Raw genomic sequence first — 8399 nt, 5'->3', positions numbered from 1 at the left:
TCATCTAATGCATCAGTCAATTCCAGCGGGGCAACCTCCCCTCCCGAGCTGACCCCTGGGAATTAAGAATTTTTAAAAAACACCGGCAAATGGATCACCGGCCGGGACAATAGGCCAATTTCGAGTTGCTGTGAACCTCATTATGAAAGCGAGGCTAAGTGCAAAGCTTTTCATATGAAAGTTAGTTTTGTTTACATATGAATGGCAACTAATCAGTTCATAATAAAAACTTTGCACTTAGCCTCGCTTTCATAATGAGGTTCACAGTAACTCGGAAATGGCCAATTACGAACCGTTCAAATGCCCCACGGTACCTAAATATTAAGTTGATTTCTTCGTTTCTGGGCTTACCTTCATTGTAATGAAAGTTAATTTGGGATAATGTCTCAAATCAGTCTCATTTTTCATTATCGTTCCAGTGTCCGTTCATTCCGTGGATCTCCAGCCCAATTTTGTACTCCTTATAGACATAAGTAATCACGAATGTATTGTCTTGATTGGTGAGCTTCTCGATTGAAAGGTGAGAATGCTATGACGTAAAATTATGCCCGACCTCCGGGACGGACGATGTGGAAATATGCCTCGCTAATGCCCTGGGGGTGGAGGGGAGAAGATGGGCACTGCTGGAATTGACTAATGCATTCGCTCCTATTAGCTCTCATTGGAGTGCAAAAGAATCCATATCTTTGCTTTTCAGCAGATTTCAGTGTACTTTTCCGACTAGATGGGCTTCTCGCCAAATATCTTCAAACGCCGTTACAGTGTATCGTGAGAAGATTCCGTTACATCATCCACGATATTTTGAGGATAGCGGTGTTACAAATGCTTAATTACCAGCCGTGATTGTCCTTTACACTATTGCCGGCAATCTCGGTGTTAGGTTTTACCATTTTTTCCTGCACGTGCGTTTTATGATTTACATGTTTAGCCTCGTACGCTAATTTATGTCATTTTTTTAGTTGAGATAAGGTTTAGCATGTCAGCATAAGGTTCAAGTTCTCCGTTTGTATGGAGCGTTTCGTCGGTGATGTATGGATAGCCCGATGACTGCTGTATCATTTGAGAGTAGCTCGATACAAAGTGTTCTGTTGAACGTCCGCGTTCACTGGTGTCATGTAAAGCTCGTTACAAACGGCAAGGGAAAAGGAATGTCGTAAAGAAAATATGAATTGATGTCGTTGAACCAGTTCTAATGATGGAAGATTTCTTTACCGACGAGAAAGAAGTGTTGGGGCCAGATGAAGAACGGCCAGGTCCAAAAACAACGACCGTGGGTTCGATTCATCACGACTCTGTTTGATCACACCATGCGATCATCACTGCAATCGTGCGAAAGAAAATTGCAAGGTCTGTTGGCGGTCATGACAAACAGGAACGGTCCGAAGGGTAACGCCACTTATGGCTTTCTTAATGTGTTTAACCAAAATCTTGTGCTACTGAAGTGAAAACGGGAAGATTAAGGCTTCGGGTTATTTGGAAGTCAGCACTGCGGATGACACGAATTGCTGTTTCTCTGATATTCGGCCAACAGGCGAGACATTTTGGCGAAAATTCCAAATGCGAAGCGTGGATGAGGAAAGAGGTAAGAATTTATGTCGAAGTTTATTTTATTTATATTTGGTATCGCCCAACAAGCCGGCGGGACTCAACATTCACGCGTGACATAAGTACCTAGATTGCAAAACCCCTCACTACTGACTAACGCGTGACAGTGATCGCGGGCACCTATTTACTTCTCCTTGTTCTGTTTTTGTGTAATTTTTCAGTGGGGACGGTCGCAGTTTTTGGGACGCCAGCGAAAATTTTAAGGCTTAATAAACATGATGAACTAACTCACTGACAAAAGGCACTATCACGCCTCTCCCCTCCCCATCCCCGATAAATAATGACCAATCCCTTACTGGGTAAGTTTAGCGATTACGGATCATCCAGTCCTGATTCCTGTATCTGTAGTAGTCCAAATTTGGTTTCATTTTTTAAGACAAACAAAGATTTCAGTTTTTCGCCGTTCAAGGTTTATATGTATGTGCTGCCTGTATTTGTATTTGTCGCATTTAACCTGACAGCCACACTTTTAATTCATTTAGACATCTAAGACGTCTCTAGTTTAAATATGAAGACTGGAGAGAAACAAAGCGGCCCCTTATCACATGTACACAAAAATGGCCAAAGAAAAGAAATGAGATTCACCGAATCTAGATTATGCGTCTGTCTAACCTTTAAACGGGAACTCAATGAATGAGAGGATTACTGACAGACCAAACATTAAAGAATGACTTTATTCTTCACAAGCCGCACAAAAAATGACAGAAATCGTAGTAAATCCGCACAAACAAGTTATACACCATTGCCCGAAAGCAGAACAGAGTGCAGATTGGATTCTTATTTGTATTGTATTCAGTGACACGGCTGAACATGGAGGCATAAATTATGCCTAGATATATTATTTATATCAGTATACAATGATCCAGTGTTTCCCCTCTCACTATTTAATAGAAGTCCATGACAATCACCTTCACTCCCTCTGCAATCGTTAGTTTTTCATCTTTTTGTGTGACTAAAACAATGGCGACACCAATTTCCTTCTAATAAGATACAAGGCTGGAAGTACAAAGGTAGGAAAATTTGGCTATTTTCCAAGAGGATTTTTCAAAAGCAGATGACATTCAATGCGCTATATGATTTTTTTTAAAGTTTAATTAAAAAATATTAATTACGCTTAGCCAAGTTTAACACAAGGTTTTTTTTCTAGCTAATCACATCCAAAGTAGAAAATGTTGCCCGAAGGTCCCCCTTGAAGATGATAGCTTTCATTTTTTATGTTTTTAAAACTCAATTAGAGTAAGAAACGATTGAAAAATGTTGCTCGGTGTTATTTATTCCTGTTTTAGTCCTTTTGCGTTGAACTTCGCATTAAAATTTAGGACGATTTGCTATAACCATTATGAAATTTACTTATATTCACAGTCGAAGAATTAAATGTTTCTTAAATTGAACTCGTGTATAGCTTGTGTAAAATTTTAGAACTGAGTAAATTTAGAAAGAAATACAGTAGTGACTATATCAACACCGTTACCAAAAAGTACATAAATATCAACTTTAACCAGACTGAGTGTAATAGGGGTTTTTGGGTCATTTTAGCTCTGTGGCTAAGCGAGAGGTGCCCTCGGCTGCTACCTACCGGGATCTTTTACATCGAGTGGACCAGATCGTCTTCACAGGAACATAGTGTTTATCGTGATTGCAGATCTTGACTTACTCTCTTACAGGCAGAACTCAAGAGCTGGGGCAACACCTACACCACCCATCTCAACAAAATTCGCACCGCCCAAAACAAATGTGTAAAAAATATATTCTTTGCTCATAAAAGAGAAAATGCCACTTTTTAGTTTAATCTACTGGGAATTCTAACCATTGACAATGCATTCAAACTCAAGGCTGCCATTTTCACGTTCAAAATAATAAATGATCAAATATGTCCTGTTTTTGCCAACTCTATTTCCAGAGCATCCTCTCGGCACTCGTACGATACCCAATTTTCATCTCGACAAAAGTTTAGCAGACCAAAAATACGTACTATCTACGGTAAACACACTTTTCAATTCGCAGCATCACAAATATGGGAAACAATAGACTGTAACATTAAGCAATCAAACTCCACTTCTTCGTTTAAAACCAAATACAGGAAAAATTTGCTTATAAACCAAAAGTAATGTAGAGTTCTTCACCGTCATCCGTTCGCTAAACACGCTCTTTTTCTTTCTCTTTTTCAAACCTTTCCAAATAATTTTCTCTTCCACCCAAATAATTTTCTCTTCCATCGTAAGCAGTGCGCAACTCGAAAGCAGCATGCTCCTTTTGGCACTGCTCACACTAAACCAAACAAATTTATCCTAATTCTTTTTAATCCTCCTTTGTAATATACATGTTTAATGTTTTTTATGTATTGTACTGAATCTCGTTGTACGTGTGAAAATAAAAATTGGATTGAATTGAATTTACTGAAGAACATTTGTCATATAAGACCCGTAGCCAATAGTATTTCGACAACTCAATTTCTCATGCATACATGAGCTTAACAAATGGAGGAAACTGAAGCTCATTTCTTATTCGAAAGAACAGCAGATGTTCAACACCTATGTGTTTTACTTGACGGTTACAAAGGCTCCGATATTTCGTAACTGAGTGAAAATTTCACATGCATAAGCTTAACAAATGGAGGAAATTCTTAAAAAATTACTTTTCGCGCCTTTACAAACTGAAGCTCATTTCTTATTCGAAAGAACAGCAGATGTTCAACACCTCTGTGTTTTACTTGACGATTACAAAGGCTCCGATATTTGGTAAACTGAGTGAAATCTATTTTTACTGAAGAATGTCCCGTAACATGAGTTCATATTTTTCTTCCCGGTTGTTTAAGTGAGAACTCCTATTGATAAATCAGATCAGTATTGATTTCATCTATCGGCAATTGCGGGAAAATATCTCAAAGTATAATTATTAATACAGCTATTGCGAAATGGATATTAGTTTGTATGTAATAAACTTTGCAGAGGCGCGGTGCGCGTTGGACTTTCCAGCGCAAGATGGTGCGTAGGCCCAACTATAAACTGCTGAGTGTAAGCCTGCCATTGCCTAGCATACCATGCATGGAAGAGTAGTCACACACCCAGTACCTTTATGCTACAAAGGCTAAGAAAATACCGGCCGTAGCCTGCATCCCGCGTGGGACTTTCTTGAAGTGACAATAGCTTATGTAAATGACGTCATGTTGTTGATCTAAGTGACAATAGCATGATAAACGTTGGAGGTAGAAAGATTACTATCAACAACACACTTCCAAAAGACGCCGACGTTTTTTGAGACCAGATGTCAGTATATACTCCTAGGTATGTTTTTTTTTTTCTTTTTTACATAAAACCTTATAATTTAATGGTATCTGTCTTTGGTAGTCAAGCCTTGTATCGTGTGAAACATTTAAACGTTTGAGGTTCATTTGTTTTAAATTTTACCACCTACTCCAATACACTGGTACATATTCGATAGATATATTGTAGGCGGCGTTGTACAGAACAAACATATTTCTTTAAACGTTCTCATCCTCAAGTCTAAAGACACTGCATGTGATGAGTTCGCTTGGGGCTGACCTAACAATGACAACAAGAAATTTAGCAAAATGGGAGATGGAGGATGTAGTTTTTCTGTGTGTGTGTGATAATCCAAAATGTGAAATACGTTTTACAGTCACAAGCCTTCAAATTTAATAAGCAATTTTATACAATGTTTCTTTTAAATGTTATGAGTTTAGAAGATTATTCACATAATATAGCCATTGGTTAGCTGACATCAAAACTGACGGCTGATGAAAATGAAATACTGGCTCAAAATACTGATTTTGGAATGCATTATTTTAATACTAAGCAGTCCCTTTAACAAATATTTATTCATTTAACGCCATTAATTTTTAATTAAACGTCAGGTACTCAACACGCATGGAGCAATTTCAACTTAAATACAAACAAAAAAAGTCCCAAAATCTTATGGCCTAAAAAGCAGCATTAAACCGAATACGAATACATCCAGCTAAACTTCTAGCGATTGGTTGTGCAGAGTTCAAGAAAGTACTCTTAAAAGAAAATGAGACCGAGAAAAAAAAACTATACAGCTTGTAACTTTCTTGGGCTCTTCGCTCCAAGAGGAGCATAGCCTATCGATAATGTCTTAATACCACACTATAGAACTTCAGTTGATGTTTATCGAATTGTCAGCGGATACTATCATCAATCCGCCGGCCCCGTCGGGAGCTATCAGCTGACCCATACAAATTAAGTGGCTACAAAAAGCTCAACGCGATCACGTGATTTAAAATATTACCTTACCTTGTTATCAACCGAATTAGTCTCAGCGTTGGTTTCAGTGTGTAATTAAGCCAGCAAATTCAAAACATGACCTTGTAAACGTGCAAGCATCCATGCTCTGAAGTTTAAATGACACCAGTGTGCATTTTCTGTCAATACGACGATTTGTTATTCAGTTTCTTGAGCTTGCACGTTTATTTCTGATCAAACGTCGAATTCTCAAATTATTCCATCGTATGCAAGCAACAACACTTCACTCGTAATATTCCGTACATTTTACAGTGTCTCGTCTCGCAATCTCAGTTAAATTTTGTAGATTGGGTATCAAAATATCGTTTCCGGAATTTAACTGTATTTCTGATCAGTGAATATATTAGCCTAAAGTTTACACAGTCTCGGTCTCGGATTTTGAAACTCGATTCCCGGCAAGTGTGGATTCACCATTCAACACCCTCTATATTCAGCATTTGTTTGGAACACTCGACATTATTGTTTTAATTTTGTCCTACTACGCTATTAACTCCGGGAATCAATCAATAAAAACAGTCATTTTCGATAATTTAAGCGCTGTTTTCATTGCCCTCAGCTTGACCTTCAAACCTCTTTACTAATGATAACAGCAGTTTCGCCTGCAAAGATCCGCCAAACTTTATGTGTACCTTAATATTCGTGTTTCCCAGTTATTCTGTTTTTTCTGATGTAAGAACCTGTCAAAATGATGATATTTGTGCCAATATCTCATCCCGTTCAGTCATTGTTTTCTTTGGAAAAGTACCAACCTGTCGTTTTCGCCAAAATTATTCGAAATTCAAAATTAATACCAGTGAAATTTAGCTCGAATAACATAGCTAAAAACAGCAAAAGAAGGGCTAAGTAGTATGGTAAGTTTTGAAATCTGTCAAATATTTATGACAATTCGGCTAGAATGAAGAAATTTTTAGACATTAGAGAGATTTAGAACCGCGTTTACGGCAAACGTCAATCGTGAGATTCGCGTTTATGTTTTCTTGAAAAAAATTAGTACACAGATGAGAATAGTGCAAAATAATTCTGCCCTTTGATGCTTACGCAAAATTACTCGATTTTACTGAGAAAATGAAAAACAGCGCGCGGCAAATTTAGGGTAAACAGGGTCACGTAGTCATTTTTGCCGTTTCCCATAAACGTAATTCAAAATCTCTATTATTTTTCGAGTAATTACTTTTTCATCCGTGGCTTGAGTTCATGGAAACATAAAAATACCATCTAAATCAATCTGTTTTTTTTATCTGACCTTGTCTGGTATCACAAAGGAACTATCTAGAAGCTATAACCTTTTAGCTTGTTTTAAAACAACGATATTTTAATATTGTGTTCATGGGCCAATACCATACATTTAAAACAAACATGAGAGGCAGCTTGTGCCCACAGTTCAATCTGCCCCTTGGAGCTTTGACGTGGGAAATCCACATAGGCTTTTACATTTAATTTACTCCTTTACTTTGAAAAAATATTTCAATGGCGTAGTCCTAGGACATTCCTTATTCGATGAGTAACACTAAACAAGCTTGAAGTGTTTGACACACAATATGCCCCTGGGGAGCGCTTACGCGGACACCCAGCGTAGGTGTTTATCTAAGTCATTTTGAGTGAACTTTCTTTGGACACAGTGTTCTTTGAAATCGCCTTTAAAAAGCAAAACATTTTAAAATGCCACATCTGTTTATAAATTTAAGACTTACGTGGTTTCCAGTAATTATATGACGAATTCAACGATCATTATCAAAATAATTACAATTCTTAGAGCACCTCTGAAATAATTTCTACTCGTTCTATTCAGCGCCGTTATTATATAAGATTTCCAGTTTCATTAAATACATATGGAGTACATGTTATCAATTCTCTACTTTTCTTTTCAAAAAATTTTGAATTCTCTGTCATATTGCGACTCCACGCGAACGAATATGAATTAATTTAAAGACAAAACTATACTGTGACGTACACAGCAGCTGTAGCGATGTCATTTAAACAACACTTTGAAGTTCATGCCGGAAAATTGCTTTGCAAATAGGTCAAACAAAAGGCGGCTATTTCATGATTTGTTAGATCTCGCGTTAACCTCGCTCAATTAGAAACCTGGTGAGATCTCAGTAAAAATGAGAATAAACAGGAAAAATTAATCTTAAAGTCATATTTAAACATGTGAGATCATAACAGTGTAAAAAAAAGTTCTATCATATTGGAAGGAATCGCGTGAGAAGCTGAGGTGATACCTTGCTAAACGGTCGACGACGGTGTGAGTATACTGCCATTAGTGAAATGCTAAAGTTAGAGTGCTATTCACCTTTTTCTAAGTATTAATAAATATGCTTCTCTTACTTACAAATATCATCATCTATTTTCTATTAAGCGTTTTTTTATTTGCGTCTTAACGACAGTATTTGATGTTCGCGGACATACAACTTGGCGGCTTTCGTGAAGCGAAAATGTTTTTGGATTGCCGAACAGACACATTTTACATCCTTCTGCGTTATTGTGTGTGTACGCGGAAATAAGAAAAAA

General features: G+C 37.4%; 1 protein-coding gene across 1 annotated transcript in view; it reads left to right on the top strand.

Moving 5' to 3' along the window:
- Positions 1-885: 885 nt before the first annotated feature.
- LOC146478788 (polycystin family receptor for egg jelly-like) overlaps positions 886-8399 on the top strand; it is a 32703-nt gene continuing 25189 nt past the window's right edge. The window contains exon 1 of the mRNA XM_085112409.1: positions 886-1582. The gene's annotated coding sequence lies outside the window, so the exon portion shown is untranslated. The remainder of the gene's footprint in view (positions 1583-8399) is intronic.

Source organism: Pavona decussata, unplaced genomic scaffold, assembly GCF_977016875.1.
Source record: "Pavona decussata unplaced genomic scaffold, jaPavDecu1.1 SCAFFOLD_64, whole genome shotgun sequence".
NCBI classification, from domain to species: Eukaryota; Metazoa; Cnidaria; class Anthozoa; order Scleractinia; family Agariciidae; genus Pavona; species Pavona decussata.
The sequence above is the reverse complement of the archived record's forward strand: the minus strand, read 5'-3'. Positions and strand labels throughout refer to the sequence as shown.